The 18309-nt window shown below is 36.3% G+C and overlaps 1 protein-coding gene across 2 annotated transcripts in view; it reads right to left on the bottom strand.

Moving 5' to 3' along the window:
- Nucleotides 1–17712, bottom strand: part of LOC121316899 (cAMP-dependent protein kinase inhibitor beta-like) — a 41228-nt gene extending 23516 nt beyond the window's left edge. Inside the window, exon 1 of one of the 2 annotated variants that reach the window (XM_041252208.1) lies at nt 17170–17712. The gene's annotated coding sequence lies outside the window, so the exon portion shown is untranslated. Of the gene's footprint in view, nt 1–10521; nt 10621–17169 lie in introns of those variants that run through there. The other variant, XM_041252209.1, reaches the window with a different exon arrangement.
- Nucleotides 17713–18309: the final 597 nt, after the last annotated feature.

The following is an 18309-nucleotide window of genomic DNA, read 5'->3' as shown; positions in this document are numbered from 1 at the left end:
TATGGGGCTTGTTAGACAGTATTACCTCTAAAATATACTCTAGACTGGATTTAATGTGCTGCACCAAACACTGTTTTTCAGTGTCACATATTTTTATTGTGATAATGTGAATGCTGTTCATATGGTTTATATGTCAATGAAACTTGAAGTTTTGAGCAGGGCACAGGCTTGACAAACATCTTCCTCTGATGCTGTAGTGTCTAACTGGCCTACTTTGAGCATGAGAATTCATGTGAATTTCTATTGCATTTGCGAGTGAAAATTGTCTTAAAGACATCTTCTGATTTCTGTTAACACAAGTTATGCTCTAAATAACCACTTTTCTTTTAGGCCATTGGATTCTAAATACTGTACAACTATCAAACCAGAACCACATAGTACTGGTGTACAGTAGAAAAGCATAACGCTAGCATCTATATTCAAGTGCCTTACAATACTGAACAACAGGGCTTGTATCTGTAACATTTCATTGGATGTCCAAGCAATGTTTCTATATTTAGAACTGTAATACCAGTACTCCAATTGAAAAGCTAGCAGCTATTAATTGTCATATTTAAATCAAAGTCGTTGCAGTATTCATAGACTAATCTTCATCCAATCTAGTATGTATCAGACTGACAACAGGCAGTAATCCTGTTTTGGTCAAAGAATGCAAAACAGCACACATAATAACAGAGAGACAGCTTTCACTGCACCCATAACATGACAACCACATTCGATTGTCATTTTCAGAGTTTCCATAGTTTATTTGAGTACCACAGTGTGCTAAAAAAAAAACAATCAGGAACATACATTTTAGTTTTGAGAAAATGCAATGTGATTACATCATCATACCTGACATAAACAGCCACATAGATGGGTACAAGATCAAGCTCAACATGGAGAACAAAATAGTTCCTTCAGTTCCTCCTATAGATGGGAAATTAAGATATTCTATATATAAAAATACTCAATGCCCCCTTTATTTCCGTCACACTGCATGCAAAGGGTTATGTTAGTTGACTGAATTATTATGACTATCAAACAATTTTCATTTATAAAAACAGAAACACCGTATTACATTTTGTATTTATTTTTGAAAACAGAGAAAAATAAATCAGAAAATGCATACAAATAAAACAGATTTCATAGGGAACCAACAGGATTGTATTTCCCATCCACTACATTCATTCAAATTGTTAGGATGCGTTGTGTTTACTGCGCAGGTACTGTTCCTGTTTATTCCATGTTTATTTAAAGAACAGAGGACAGAGCAACCAACAAGTGGGATTCACCAGTGGACATGCTAAGTATCAAACAACCTGCTGCCCACTACAGCATTATATGTCAAGAAGCTTTCTTCTATTCTAAGCTAATGTTATAAACCGAGTGGGTGGATAACTGGAAAAAATTACAGAAAAATACAAGTGTAACCAAACTTGTTACTGAACTTTTCTTTCAGTAAATTTAAATAAATTATATGGTAAATTGCAAAAGGTACATAAAGTTACCAGTATAAAAGCAGTCCAATTTGTTTAAAACAGTGTTGAGGAGTTTTGTAGGATAATCTTAATATATTTGAAATAACAGCAGTATAATATTTTGGACAAATACTGTACAAAGAAATTATCTATACCCAAACCAGATTGCTTTGTAATGCCAAACTTAACTAATACCAATATGACAATATTTCACTTCCATCAATGGCTACATTTACATTGCTATGATTGTCGCACTATTATGCCTGAATACAAAATCCCTTGGCCTTGTGCTTTTTATTTTGACAATAAAAAAACAACAAACTGTACAACAAACTTCTAAATGCTGGGTGTCATTTTATGGCAATTAGGGAGGGGCTATATTTCATATGGCACACACCAAAAGAAAGTACCAATAATTTAAAAGGCTGTTTACAATGACTTTGTAAGATTTAAGAACAATATTACAGAATATTTCCAGTTTTCCTTACCTAAATGTGCTTCGATGCTATGATTTAATGGCAAGCTCAGCTAGTTGTAGAGATTTCCATGATAAATCTGCCACAGTCTGGAGGTATGTTGCATACTTTATAATTTATATGTATAAACATGTACGGTGTAACAGATTAACCTGTTTTGATATTAATAAGAGATCTATGTTTTGAAATTCATCACATTGTACAATTGTGGGAAGCACTAATGCAGCTCTGCACACTCTCCCTGGTTGGCTTTTTTTTTTCATACCGAGTTTCATTGGCCCTTGTGTTATTTGTTTTGATGTAGTGTGATATGCAATTCTAAATATGAGACCGGCAACAGGATTAGAGGAGATAAGGAAGTGTATTTCAGTCTCCATCAGATTATTCAATTTGGTCTTTGAATTTAATGCCTTTTCACCCATGAAACGATATTAATCAAACTGGCACTACAGGTATTCCATGCATGGAACGCACATTTCCAAAATCTAGTAGACTATAGTATGAAGACAGTATGATGACATCAAAATTCTAGAAAAAGAATGTTCCATTGTGGGTGACAGCAGTCATAAACATAGCCAATCAGAGTTGTTTACTGTGCATCCTCACGATATCTGGCAATCTGCAAGGGCAGTCGTTGTGCATGAAGTTCTTTGAACACGACACACTCAGTGATTCCATATAGGTATCCTTTCTGCTTCAATGTAAACAACTGCACACAGCAATCCAGGACAAATGGCACCTGCTAATTAGGCTTCCAAGCCCATGGCTAGGAAGCCTATTGTTGTTAAGATTTTATTTATTTTTCCCCCACCTACAAAACCTTAAAAGTTGCTGAATGAACACTATTGGTCACATGGTTTGGTAGCTATATTGGATTTTACGACAAATTTTGAACAATTTACAAACATCTTGTCAAAAACCATTTATCGCAGAGTTCTGAAACTTGGTATACATGTTTAGGGATTGTCCAAGATGCATGGTGCTTAAAATGAAGTTGATTGGTTCAGTCGTATGGCGGCCATGCTGGATAACCTAATTAACACACAAATGTCTTCTCCAAAACCGCTAGTGATGTTTACAGCTGAGTGGATGGCAACCAATCAAAATGCTTACATTTCACAATAACTCCTTGGAAGCTGTAAAACTTCTAGTTAATCTTGCTGCTGCAGAGCAAACAATTAAAATAGCAGTACTTATCCCTGCAGAGGTTCACCAGACCCCCCACTCTGCAGCTGTTGTCATTGCCGTATGTACAGTATTTCTGGGTCTATCAGCATGTGCAATATTGGGATTAACTTCTTGCAGTGAAACTTTGTTGTAGCAATTGTTGCATTTGATATGGACAACCAAATGAGAACTATATGATAAAAACACATTAAACATTTATACAAGAGATGATACCATTCGAGTATATTATGGGTGGTACTTATGGTCATTTCATGCAACAGTACCATCAGCCTTCAGACTTTAACTTTATGAACAAGCGAGATAAATCCTGCTAGACAGAGACTGGTCATGTAGCTGGGGAGGTTTGCCACCCAGGTGCCAACATGAACAAATCAACAGGCTGCTGTTGGACACAAATCACTCATAATGAAAGAGAAACAACTTGTAAATGTTCCATTGGAATGACTAGACAAACAACAGCATGTTATAACGAAAGCCTTTTCACTCACTTTTTTTTTTTTTTTTCTGGAAGCTGTGGCCACTAGTTTGTTCCTAATAAGGACTTTGTCTCTGTGTGAGTATTGGAAGCTTTTATGCACACTTCAATTGTTAAGCCAATAGCTTTGAGTTTCTCACATGGCAAACTGAAGACCAAAGATTAAGGTAAAAGGTACAGGTTTATTCATAGTAGATTCTGACTATGGCCACAATAACCATACATTTCTGTTTCCATTACAATTGCATGCTACACAATTTCCAGTTTGTTTGCAGAGTGACACTGAATCATTACTGAGACAGTTCCTTGTGAAACTTAAGTAGCAGTCATGGATATTGAGACAACCCTCAAAGTCTGTCAGATCCCTTATCCTGAGATGCCATTTTTACATACAGTGTTATAGAATACATATCATGGGTGCAATCTGCATAGCAAATGAATTCACAATGAGCTACATATCCAATGTGTTTTCTTATTATTATTATTATTTTTTTTTTTTAACTAACACATCTACAGTATGTCTGGCAAATGCAAAGATGTAGCATAACATTTTTGGTAAAGTATCAGTGGCTGCATTTCTACTGTAAACTAACCAGGGACAATTTGTCAGTGTATTATAAAATCAATAGCAGCACTGTCTTTCTTGTGTGTGTGTAGGAGCAAAGTATTAGCAGAATCTCAACAAGTAATCGTTCGTATGCTGAGTGTGAAATAACTCAATAGACCTTCCAGTGGAAACAGCACAGTATTATATGGAGTTACCCTCAGGGTTTAAATGTCTCGGCCATTAATAGATATTCTGTGGGTTTCAGTAGGAAAGCTTTCAGAATAAAAACGTTTCTTGAGAAGAGGAAGTGTATCATATAAACCAAACCATGTGTAATAACAGAATGCATGGGAAATGGGAAGCTGAAACAATATGTCTAAAAATTGAATTTGACCTAAAAGCAGCACTGTGCACACATGCAATAACATTTTAAATATGTTTTTATTGGCAGAGCTGGTCATCTGTTTCAGAATCTTTTGGTAGAAAACCTGTTTATTATTTTCTTTCCCATTGATAAATGGTCCTTTGCAGTTTGTACATAAATAGTTCAAGAATATGCAGATCTCCCAGTACAATACCATTTTTAAACTATGAAGGGGCTGCAATTTCTGCTTATAGGAGGTATGGACTTTGCATGACTTTCGATTTATGCATGCCTTTCATGTACAGTATATATAGTTAATGTTTATCAAAAGGAACACTGCCAGCCTCTGGGCTAACACAAGGTAGAACCAGTCTTACCGAATATTGTTATCTACTGAATAATAAAACACAGCTTGGGTAATGTGAACACCAGGCTCACATTACCCATACAAACAGTTATGGAGATAAGATACTGAACTAGTCTCAGCTACTTAATAGAATTTCATGGGGGTAATTGTTCCAGCTATATTCTCTCTAGTGTATGACTGGTCTCTAATGCACCCTGAGTCATCTAGTATACAGTATACAGCTCCTACTCATGGGAGCCATGTTCATTAAAAACAGACCTAGTCAGGCATGCAATTACCAACAAATGTTCATAGAAACACTATAGTGTCCTAAATATTTAATGATGTGCACCAAGCCCTTCTTAAACAAAACAATATATACTATAGGCTGGGCATTTGACTTCACACAAACACTAGGGATGTTAATCGTTTAAAAATGTATAATGTTTGACACTTTGAATTTTGCTTAATCATTTAAACAAGAGGGTGCCTGTAAATAACAGCTACTCCAGAGTTTTGTTTTTAGTGGTCTACTTCCTACCTTTGTCACATGGCATCACTGTCGCTGGATATTCACCTCCCAATGTCCAGCATGTTTTTGGTCACGTGACCAGCAAGGTCATCATTGGGAGCTTGAAATAAGGGAAGTTCTGTCTTGGCATATTGCGATAAAAAGGGAGACCAGAAAGTAAAATGTAGACTGTGCTCTGCAGAGCTTAGTTACAGTGACAGTAGGGGAACAATGTTAAAGCACATGAAAATAAAGTATCCTGTACAAATGCTGTCTGCTTCTACTACTGGTGCTGGATCTAGTGCAGAGGAGGTGGGGCCCAGACAAACAAGAATGCAAGCGTATTGCTAGTAGTGCTAGTAAATGTGATAGAACTCGTGCTTAAAACACACAACATGTTGATTTATTGAGATGATCGCAACTGTCATGCAACCAATTTCAATTGTGGATACAATTCAGCAAGTTAATGTGATTTGTTGAGCCAGATTAGAGAATGCTGTGTTGATCTTTTTTGTTTGTTTGTTTGTTTGCACCTGTAGGAGCCAATTTGCTTTTCTGTCTCACTGCATATGTGCAACAAAGAGACTAAGAACAGAGGATGGAAAGATACCAGCAATTGACTTGTATTTGACTTGTACAAAGAGTACAAGAACAATGGAAGATTACAAAGTGTGTGTAAAACTGTTCTGGTTAAATAAAAGATACATAGATGAAGTGCCGGCACTGAGTGGTGCAACCCCTGTGGATAATGTTCAAGGTTACTTATACAAACTGTTAATATGCTAATAGTGTTATTGCAAATTTACTAACATAACTGCGTGCTGAATGCTGATTGGTGAAACATATATTTCTTACTGCGTAGTTACCACTGATTGGCACTAACAATATGTATAAAGCAGTCCCTTAAGAACATAACTATAGAGCAATTTACTACACCACTGGATGTGTGTGATTGTCTCTCCAGAGCTCTGCTATGTTCAATAAACAGCTTTAACAATCTACTCTCGGATCTGAATCATTGTGCTCCAGCTTTTCAGGATTCTACACACTCTATCCTGAGTGCCAGTTTAGTTTGCAAATGCTATTCTGAGACTTGAGCGATGTTTAATACTTTTTTCTTTTTAAACAGAGAAGATTGCTTACATTTTATGTTTATTTTTTGCTCTTCTTATTTTTCTACTGCTGCCAGTCAGAAAAAAATGCTATTAGTAAATTAAAAAAAAAAAAACCAAAGGATTTCTCCTTCCTTATATATGAGTGGCTGGAGCCTAATTAACCATCAATCATTCAATCAAGGCACCAACCACATTCTCACATGTATTTTGGCAGTGAGGATTTTAACCCTCTCTCTGCCAACACACGCTATTTATAGTTCAGGCTTTTGCCCTGCCACAACTCCCAATGCAATAAAAATGTAATCAAAAGCACCAAGTTACTCAGTTCATGTTGGCTCAGTAGTTGGACTCAGTAGGGCACTTTAAACCCACCCAACTACTGAGTGGTAGCAAATTTTTACATTTCTATTGGACACACTGTAGTTAACGGAAATAGTACATAACATACTATGGAAGCACACATGAAACCTCAGAAGAAGGAACTAGTGAGGTACATGAAACACACTAAGACACGAAACCAGGGGTTCAATAAGGACACAAAGCTTAAATTAACATGCAAGTCATTTTTTATACCTACAATAACCATAAAAGTAGAAATAAGAATTTTGGGAACTACCTGAAATAAATCTTCTCATTACAGTATATAAAAAGCACCCCCAATTTTTGTACATTTACACAGAAATCGAAAATTACTCAAAATAAAAGACAGAAAAATGAAATGAACCAAAAACCAGAAACCTTTTTATATCTTAGAGAGGATCGATTAACAAGAGGAACAGGTACGGTTTTGGAAATGTACTTTTTTTCCTTTCCAAACTTCTGCATGCACTGAATCTGTCTGAATCGCAAGGTCATAAAATTAATCTAAGCTCCTTTCATGGACCATACTGCAACAGATTATGTTATGTACTGAAATATTCTTACTGTTGCATTTTCAACCAAATCCAAATGGGTGTGGTAAGAAAGCCTGCCAATAAAGTAGTAGGCACATCACAAGGCAGGAGCCTAAACATACGTATGTCACATGATCAACTCAGCAGTATACACTAGAGCAGTTAAATATTAGCTAGTTAATCAAATATTAAATCAGCATCCAACTAGATTGTAGCCTTACAAGGAAATCAAACATCACTGTGTCTTACATCTATAAAGAAAACATCTCCGAAGACAACTAATTGGCAATCTGTTCAAAAGTGACTGGACAATAAATGCATGTTGCAACTGTATAAACTAGAACAGTGAACTTGGATGTTGATTTAAAAATGTATTTCTTTATCCACTAGGACAACCTCAGGTGACACAAATAACATAAACAATTTACTTCTACAGTGCACAGCTTATCATGAGCTGAGCTTGAAAAATTCTGTGGTCAACTGACTCAGTCTTTAGATTGTTCAACATTAAGGACAGGGTTAAAATTGTGAGACAGCCTTATTAAACACTGCAACTGGATTGTGTGATAGCAACTGTCCAAGGTGTTGGTAGCAAGTGTTTATGAATGTGTGTATCTGAGCACTGTGGCAGATGAAGCTCATGCAGTTATGTTACACTTTTTTTCTCAGACAGAAGGATTATCTCAAGAGGACAATACAAATATTAATCAAGAAGCACAATGCTGATTTCTCACACCTTCAATGGCTAGAAAAATCATGAGTTCTCAACCCAAAGTGATGGTTTGTGGGATGATCACCTTTGTCATCATTCACATTGGCAAACCTCTCTGGAACTTCATTGCAGAACATGGATGAAAGAATGGACTGTAATTCTTCCTGCTATGCACAAGCACTATGGGATCACTTTTCTAAGTACATCTAACCCTATATCTATTGATAAGTAGCAGATGTGATTTGTCTCACATCTCCTGTACAGTAAAAGCATTTCTTAAATTCAGCCTACTGAAAATAATTTTAATCTTCCTCCCTTTAGAAAAATGCAGTACATTAACACAGTTTGCCATTATTCTTTTTAAGCAAAGATATGGACCTTGGCAATTCCATCCCAACCAAATGCATTACTTCCAATTTACTAACTTATTTCTACAGTGATAGATATTACCAAGAAGAAGCAAATTCTGTTACTCCTTTCTGACAGCAATATTACAAATTGGGGTCAAATTTGTGTACATAACCTAGTGTCATGTAGTGAGCCTTACCAATGAAGAATTCTCAACATTCTGGCAGCTGGGTTAATTTGGAAATAAACTACAGTCAGCACTCGGATATCCGTTACTCAGATACATGTCAGTCGCATTTTACCACCCTTGTATTATGAAAAAAATCTATCCCCACGTGGAAGGGGTGTGGGTAATTCACTGACTAGGAGACACACAGGTGTAATTGAAAACACCACACAGGTGCCCAGTTTTATTTTAGACCAGTTCTTACTTTTTCCGGCAGAGGGCACTGTTGACCGTGGGCTGCCTATCAACGATGATAGACAGCACCACGGAAATACCACAGCTGGTACGCGAACAGCAAGTGCACTCGCAGGTGCTCAAAGAAATAATAATGAAAACAGAAGGCGAAAAGAACAAGGGAAAATAAAACAGTAATAAAACTACAAATAAAAGGTGCTGCACTTGGCAGCGTTATCCCGGTCGCCGCTACCCGCATGACCCGGATCACCGTCCTACTCTGTCAGCTAACTAGCCTGCTCTTTTACAATATGCCGGGGTCTGCCCAAGGGTTCCCCGCTCTCTCTGTCTCGCTGTGAAACTCTTTCTTTTCTCCCGGCTGATTCCCGGTCCTGAATCAGAGCTTCCCACTCTCGGCGCGTCTAAGTGGGCAGACCTGAGGAAACAGCAGAGCATTTTTTTATAGGGCTAGCAATCTGCCAAGACTCGCCTCTCAGCCATTCAGAGAGGGGGAAAGTCCACACACCTACCTTCCCACCTCCCCGTGTCACTGCCATGACTCACAGGCGGTTGTTGGAAGACTGCCGCCCTCTTCCTGCAGTACTGTGAACACGCCAGCAGAGTCAGCACAGATCTCTCCCTGCTACACCCCATTATATATAAGAACATAAGAAAGTTTACAAACAAGAGGCCATTCAGCCCATCTTGCTCATTTGGCTGTTAGTAGCTTATTGATCCCAGAATCTCATCAAGCAGCTTTTTGAAGGGTGTCAGCTTCAACAACCTTACTGGGGAGTTGGTTCCAGACCCTCACAATTCTCTGTGTAAAAAAGTGCCTCCTATTTTCTGTTCTGAATGCCCCTTTATCTAATCTTTACCTAGTCTTCTTTGATCAAAACTGAATAAATTCAATTATTTTAGCCTGACATGCCTTTTAATCTCAGAATAATTCTGATCGCTCTTTTTTGCACTCTTTCTAGAGCAGCAATATCCTTTTTGTAGCGAGGTGACCAAAACTAAACATAATATTCTAGATGAGGTCTTACTAATGCATTGTCAAGTTTAAAGGTTACTTCCGTTGATTTAAATTCAACACTTTTCACAATATATCCAAGCATCTTGTTGGCCTTTTTTATAGCTTCCCCACATTGTCTAGATGAAGACATTTCTGAGTCAACATAAACTCCTAGATCTTTTTCATAGAGTCCTTCTTCAATTTCAGTATCTCCCATATGATATTTATAATGCACAGTTTTATTGCCTGCGTGCAGTACCTTACACTTTTCTCTACTAAATGTAATTTGCCATGTGTCTGCCCAGTTCTGAATACTATCTAGATCATTTTAATGACCTTTGCTGCTGCAACAGTGTTTGCCACTCCTATTTCTGTGTTGTCTGCAAATGTAACAAGTTTGCTTACTATACCAGAATCTAAGTCATTAATGTAGATCAGGAATAGCAGAGGACCTAATACTGATCCCTGTGGTCCTCCACTGGTTACCTCACTCCATTTTCAGGTTTCTCCTCTAATCAGTACTTTCTGTTTTCTACATGTTAACCACTCCCTAATCCATGTGCATGCATTTCCTTGAATCCCTACTGAGTTCAGTTTGAGAATTAATCTTTTATGTGGGACTTTGTCAAAAGCTTTTCCTTCTTATATATGTAACAAAATAATGCACTTACCCATAACACGCGATTTCCGATTCCGTCACCAGTTTTGTGAATCAAAGCCCATCTCTTCAATGTTATTTGAATATCTGTCGCAGCCCTCGTTTTTTTTTTCTCTGCAGGCCAAATCAGACAATAAATCTACCAGCTGCCAAACCACGCCCCAGTCTTGACTGCTCATGAATATGCATGACAGTGGCAATTTCTTTATATTTTATCTTTATCTTTAATTAAATCTTTGATGTATTTATTGTATTTTGCTTTATATTTTACCGTTTGTGTTTTTTGGTGGTTTTCTTGCATGTTTTTTTTTTGCAGTAAATAGTGAGACCTCAAGTTTCACCTGATGAAAATGCAGCCAATACAAAGCAGAGAAACAAGCTGCAGTAATGTAACAGTTAATCATTAAACAGTTTTAGATACTGTGATGTATTTTTATTTTTTTTTAAATCTGTGATCTTTAGTTGTTTTTGTGCATTTTAATTTGCTGTGACATTAGGGTTTTATTAGCACTATATTCTGCAATTTTGAATACTGACTTTGGATACCGTTTTAATTCTGGAAACTGCGTTGTTGTTTTTTTATCTTTTGCTAAATGATATTACCTTTTACGTTGTATGCAGTTCTGTGCATGGGTAACATTTTGATTTAATTTTGCTGTTGGGTCGTTAACGGGGAATTTTACATGTATACTGCTGCAATATGTATCAGATTTAAAAGTATGTTCTATATTACAATCCACTTGTCTCTTTTGGCAAGTGATATTTGCAGAACTATATCGTTCTGAATTAAAATACTTCTGTTAAAAATATAGTACTGTAACAACAAAACCATTACAGTACATCTAAATGGAAGTCTACTTATTTTAAAATACAGCCTTTTCAAATATATATTTTTGATATTGTATCTTTTTTGTGTTCCCTGAAAAACAGACAATGGTTGGAATGGGCCAAAATGAAATAATCAGATATGTGTCACACGTGTTTAACCGTCACTGAAGTCATAATTTTATAGGATCGGATATGTGAGTGCTGACTGTATATTTCAGTCGGCCCTAAAAGGGCTTTGAATTAATGAGACAGTATCACGTCCATATAACAGATGATCACTTGAAATAACTTTGTCATTTTTCAGCAGTTTGGGATTGTATGTATGATATTTATTCATTCATTGTGTTACGGTAACGTTCCTGTATTAATAGAAAAAAAGACTCACAAATAAACTTAAATATTAAAATATCAACCAACCTCCAAAGTGTTTATAAGAGTATATTTGTGTATATTATGGCACAAATAAATAAAACAAAACAGAATTTTGCTTTTCTTTTTATATAAATATGTAATATTATTATTATTATTATTATTATTATTATTATTATTATTATTCCCTTCAAAAAAAGTAACACATAGCAGATATTTTTTCTTCAATCTCTTAAAAACTGCAACAAAACTTGATCAAAAGACTTATATTTTATTTAAATATGTTTTGCTGACAAAGTGTTGTCAGGATCGAAAATGTATGACTTACACCAAAACATATGAATATTCCCAAAATGAACACCATGCCGAGATGTGGCTATAAAAGCGGAGGGTTCTCAGCTTGCATGTCTTATTGGTGTTTGCTGTAGACATATGCAATAATGCTATTGGAAATTTAAAAGCCAGCGAGTCTCAGTCTGCCATGGGATGGCATATGAATGTTTCCCACAGCGCAATAGAACGACTTTGGCACCGATACCAGCAACGTGGAACAACACTTGACTGCCCAAGACCAGGTACACCACATGTGATGACAGCAGCCCAGAACAGATTTATACACCTACGTCATTAACGTGACAGGTTCAGCACTGCAACCTCAACAACATCTGTAGTACCAGGAATGCGTAGAATATCCAGCCAGACTGTCAGAAACCGCCTACGGGAGGCAGGTATCCGAGCAAGGTGGTCAGTTGGAGGAGTGATTCTTACGCCACCACATCGTCGACTACAACTTCCCTGGTGTCATAATCACAGAGTATGGCCCATACAACGATGGAGAAACGTGGTGTTAAGTGATTAACCCGCTTCGATGTGCAGATGGAAGAGACTGGTTATACGGCCGACGTCATAAATGTTTTGCGGCCAACTGTGTGCGACAAGTTGACAGATTTGATGGTGGGAGTGTCATGGTGTGGGCGGCAATCTCAGACAGTGGCAGAACCAACCCTGTTTCATGTTCTGGTCAACCTGACAGCTCGGCACTACTGTCTTGAGATCATACAGTCCCATGTGATCCCATTCATGAACCATCGTAACGTAATTTTGCAGCATGACAATGAACGATCACACACAGCCCGGGACACCACAGCTTTCCTCACTCAGAAAAAGTGCTTCCCTGGCCGTCTTGATCACCAGATCTGAATCCCATTGAGCAGTTGCGAGACAAGCTTGATCGACATGAGCGACATCACCCTGAGCCATAGACATAACAAGGACTTTCCCAGGCAAATAAGCAAGAGTCTGTTGCCAGCCCCCGGCATGTTACCCAGGCTCTGATTCGATCCATGGGCAGGAGATGTCAAGCCGTCATCGATGCCAATGGTGGGCATACCCGTTACTGATTTCTGTTGAGCTTGAACTTTGTTTGACCTTTGAAAGTGACTTTATTGAATGTCTTAATGATTTCTGTACTGGTTAAGGTTCTTTGGAACTGTCCATTGTACTATGCAAACTGCCATACTAATGCTATAAAAAGTCCATTCAAAACACCTATCCGTTTCTTTTTTCGAAAGGTATATTATTATTATTATTATTATTATTATTATTATTATTATTATTATTATTATTATTATTATTACTACAACATCCTAATAACTGTCATTTGACTAGTTGCCTATATGTGTAGACTAGACATTATCTTTTACATTTTATTTTGCTCACATTTAGAAGGAGAGTGAAACCATTGAATTCACTTTATTTTTGAAGAACGAGTAAAACATTTCTGATAAACAGCAATGGGCCTGACTCTTCAAGCTGCTGATTCCAAATCATCATAATCATATTTTTTTTTTCTGACAGCAATGTCAATCTAGCCTAATGTCTCGTCATTACCAATTTGTTTTTTTTGTTTTTTAAGTTCAGCTAGTTCAGTCTCGCTCGCTTGATTGTTGCTGAAAAGGCCAGAGGTTCGCCTGAAACATCTTCTGAAAAGTATATCAAAAAAATATGATAGTGTGGGTTCTGTAAAATTAAAATTTCTAACACACAGATTTGTTTTTCTGTTATGCCAAAAGTGCAGTAAAAACATGCAAACGTCTTGCAGGTCACATTACATCAAAGTGCTACGATGTTACAGTACTTTTAGTTTCAGCCATTTTTGTGGTCAATATGACAGCCACATTATCATTGATACATGAGCATAATGTATTGTAGTATTAAAAAAGATAGTTATCACATTAATGTTTGGTTTCATAAACCCCGATTAGCACTAATCTTAAACTACGTTATTTATCTTTTTTTTTTTTTTGCTGCTTGACTTTACAATTAAATGTTAACAACGTTACAGGTTTCAATCAAAGCCTGTTCTATAATCTGTCCAAACTGATCCTGTGTGTTAGAAACGCTGAAATTGTAAAAGTTTCTCTTTGAATTCCTCAGGAAGCTAATGATGCTTCTTTGAGAATGCCATGCGTGATTAGAGATCGGGCAGTAATGTTTTGGTTCGTCTTTTCTCGGCAGTCGGTCAGGTTGGTGCTTGTGTATTTGGGCCGCGACGTCTTTGTTCGTCTTTTCTCGGCAGTTAGTCGCTTGTTTTGTTGCCAATTTTAATATACGCATCACTTTACTGTACGCTGGATATTTCTGAGAAGCAAAAAATGGTTAAAAAAATGTGTCTTAAATTCGAAGGCATACGGCAGTATAATTATACATATTACTGATAGGTGGCACCATATAGCAAAACTATAACCAGAGAAACTGATAATTTTGTAGTGGTCTCTTAATTTTTTCCAGAGCTGTATATATACATACAGCTCTGGAAAAAATTAAGAGACCACTGCAAAATTATCAGTTTCTCTGGTTTTACTATTTATAGGTATGTGTTTGGGTGTTTTACAAGGTTGTCCTGGAAGAAAACTTGCTTCCTTCTGCTCTGACAATGTTTCCCAACTCTGAGGATTGGTTTTTCCAGCAGGACAATGCTCCATAACACACATCCAGGTCAATCAAGGTGTGGATGGAGGACCACCAGATCAAGACCCTGTCATGGCCAGCCCAATCTCCAGACCTGAACCCCATTGAAAACCTCTGGAATGTGATCAAGAGGAAGATGGATGGTCACAAGCCATCAAACAAAGCCGAGCTGCTTGAATTTTTGCGCCAGGAGTGGCATAAAGTCACCCAACATCAATGTGAAAGACTGGTGGAGAGCATGCCAAGATGCATGAAAGCTGTGCTTGAAAATCAGGGTTATTCCACCAAATATTGATTTCTGAACTCTTCCTAAGTTAAAACATTAGTATTGTGTTGTTTAAAAATGAATCTGAACTTATTTTCTTTGCATTATTTGAGGTCTGACAACACCGCATCTTTTTTGTTATTTTGACCAGTTGTCATTTTCTGCAAATAAATGCTCTAAATGACAATATTTTTATTTGGAATTTGGGAGAAATGTTGTCAGTAGTTTATAGAATAAAACAAAAATGTTCATTTTACCCAAACACATACCTATAAATAGTAAAACCAGAGAAATGATAATTTTGCAGTGGTCTCTTAATTTTTTCCAGAGCTTTATATACAGCATATGACAAAGGATATGGTAGGATTGGATCCTGGAGTAAAGTCCTTCATTAGGATGCAGGTTCCAAGTGTTGTTGGACAACGAGAATGTCTTTAATATTGCTCCTTATGTAAATCTCATAAGCATCTGAAGACCACCTACCAAGCTTTTTGATGACATAGGCATTAATGTTTCGCTGAGAAACTGTGGCTGCAGCTCCAGTCCTGAAAGAATGGCACGAATAGTTCTAGAAAAAAAGGCTGCCTTTTTGGACAATCTTTAACAGTCCGAGCAAAAAGCATTACAAAGAAATTAGAACACACATGCATTACATCAGTTGTAAATACTTATCATTTTGTCCTTTTTTTGCTTTCTTGATTATCATTCTTTTTTTTGGGTGGCAAAAGTAGTCAGAAATAAAGAAACTAATACATTCTTGTCTTGTATTCTAGATACTGACCTGTGTTTTTATGATCCCACATGCACTTACATTCAATGCTTTTAGTAAATAATACATAGGATAATTTCCGATACAATTAGTGTGACTATTCTATAATCATTTTACCACTATTTGGGTCACTTCTTTGAGCTTTCTAAAACAATATTTAAAAGTGTTTCTTTTGTTGTTTTTTTTTTTTTTTTTTTTGTAACAAAGCTAAAGCAAACTGACTAAATCACCCCTTCAAAGAAAGGACAATATTAAGTAATTTGAATGCAATTTCATGGATGACAGCCTGGGTGCTGTAAATCATTTACCAGATTACCAGGGAAACCACCAATCTGACAAAGAAACGAAAATCATTATTTTCATAGAACTTGAGGAAACTGCATGAGGCTGTCCTGCTAACACAGTGTGCAGTGTGCACAACACTCTGCTGTTCACAAAACTGTAATGCATGCAAATGTGCCAATGTTAAGTGTACTGTTAATTTGAATAAATGACTCAATAACAATAATAAAAAAACAGAAAATGTTACCACCCTTTTTGTAAGAAATAAAATAGATAATTTTCATGACATGATTCTGACATGCTGTATATGCACCTGTGCTGCACTATGTAATCAAAAAATACTCACACATTTACTAACGACAGTAAAAAAACAAAACTAAACAGTTAATGCAATATACAACTAAACACATTATTTCATGATTAGAATCTGCACGCATCGAGTAAATACACGGACGCCAGTCTTGTTGTACAGCAACTGTTCCCCTAATCAATTAATTGCTATTATGTCCACTTTGCACGTGGTTTGGCGCTCTGAATATCACCCTCCACTTAAAGATTTCATTAATTGCTTTAAATTCTAATGAAAATTGTATTTTCTTGTCAGTTAAAAATTAAATCGCGTTTAGTGAAGGTAAAAAAAGTGTAAGAATGGGTTGAACAACATTACATTACGACAGCTACATTTATTAATTTTAAAACATCCAAGTTGCTATATACCCCCGAGAAAGGATGACCTATTTTTATTGTGACTGTACCTATTTTATTTCCAGTGATTCCTCAAACCTTTGGTAACCTATTAGTAAAATAATGTGCCCATGAAATTGAATAATGGTCTGTATCTACCACAGTGTATTACCTTCTATGCCAGTAAATGTGTATGTTAATGACAGCTATTTAAATAAAAAAAACAATTCAACATGAACAGCATGTACTTTTTAGCTCATCCTATTTGAAAAAAAAAGTCTGTAAATAAAATATTACAATGAATGCTATTTGCCTAGAGCGTGTTTTTATAATTTACTGTGAACACAAAATCCTATTTGTTTCAATGTAGATTAGGCGTCTACACATGTACATACATGTAACACTGTAACTTAGAACAAAACATGTGAGCTCTGTGACTGACAGCTGGAACCGCGGAAGAATGCTGTGGCATACATGTAATATTGTAGACTTACCCGTTAGTAGAACTGAAAGAAGTGGTGTAGTTTTTCACTTACAACCCGAAGGCGGCTCGACAGTCTATTGGTAAAACGTCCGTGACCAAGACCAAATTCATCGTGCAGCCCGAGCTGTTCGCTAACTAATTCCACCGCGCACATACGTTGCTATCCTGCTAAAATGACATCATTCAGGCATGTTCCATGTTCAAAAGAGGTAGCATAAAAACGCTTGTACACATAAAAGGCTTCACGCCGTAGTGCTTGGTTGACACAGTCAATGGCATTGCCTGTATTTTCTATTTGTATTTATATCCTGCCACTTATTTAAACAACTTAAAAACTACACTTCTTGGTATTGTTTCTACTGCTGTAAAATATAATTGCCAAAATAGGCTCATCTTATTAGTATCGTCTGTTTTTCTCTGGGGAGGGTCTCTCTCGCGGTTGTGAAAAAGTTACATTTTTGTATGGTTTTATTCAGGACATAATTTCATCAAAAAACGACTAATCTATTTTTATCCAAAATCGGCATTATATGTTGTTTGTATTTTCGCCCCATTACGCTGTCATGTAAATAGTGTCCTTGTGAAAGTGTCATAAATTCACCCTGATTGGTCGGACTTTAGAGTGACGTCACGCCACCAGCCTGTTATTTTCCAATTCTATCCTATGCCATCTTTTTGATGAAATACTGTCAAATCCCAGGATAATGTTACCGCTACTACAATACGAAACCTTTTATTACAAACAAGTTCATTTTTAATTTTTTTTTTTTAATTTATTCTCTTTAAAGACTGTTGTTGAAGATAGAATTATTTTGATGTGTTACATTTTATTATTTCTGTAAACAGATAAGTTCAGGAGTACAAAAAGTTCAACTGATATATTGTCCGCTCTGTGTAATTTCTTTAAAAAATATTCTTGAACATGCATTACGGAGCCTCTAAAGAGAGATATATATATATATATATATATATATATATATATATATATATATATATATATATATATATATATATATATATATAAACGTGTGTTGTTTATTTCTAATTGAATTAAATTAGGCTCTCTAAAATATATTATTTAAACAAAGCATAGATATGACCATAACTTCACTGCGCTCAATACAGATTCTAGTGCCTGTTTCCTCCGGCA

The sequence above is a fragment of the Polyodon spathula genome, chromosome 6, assembly GCF_017654505.1.
Source record: "Polyodon spathula isolate WHYD16114869_AA chromosome 6, ASM1765450v1, whole genome shotgun sequence".
Lineage (NCBI taxonomy): Eukaryota > Metazoa > Chordata > Actinopteri > Acipenseriformes > Polyodontidae > Polyodon > Polyodon spathula.
The sequence above is the reverse complement of the archived record's forward strand: the minus strand, read 5'-3'. Positions and strand labels throughout refer to the sequence as shown.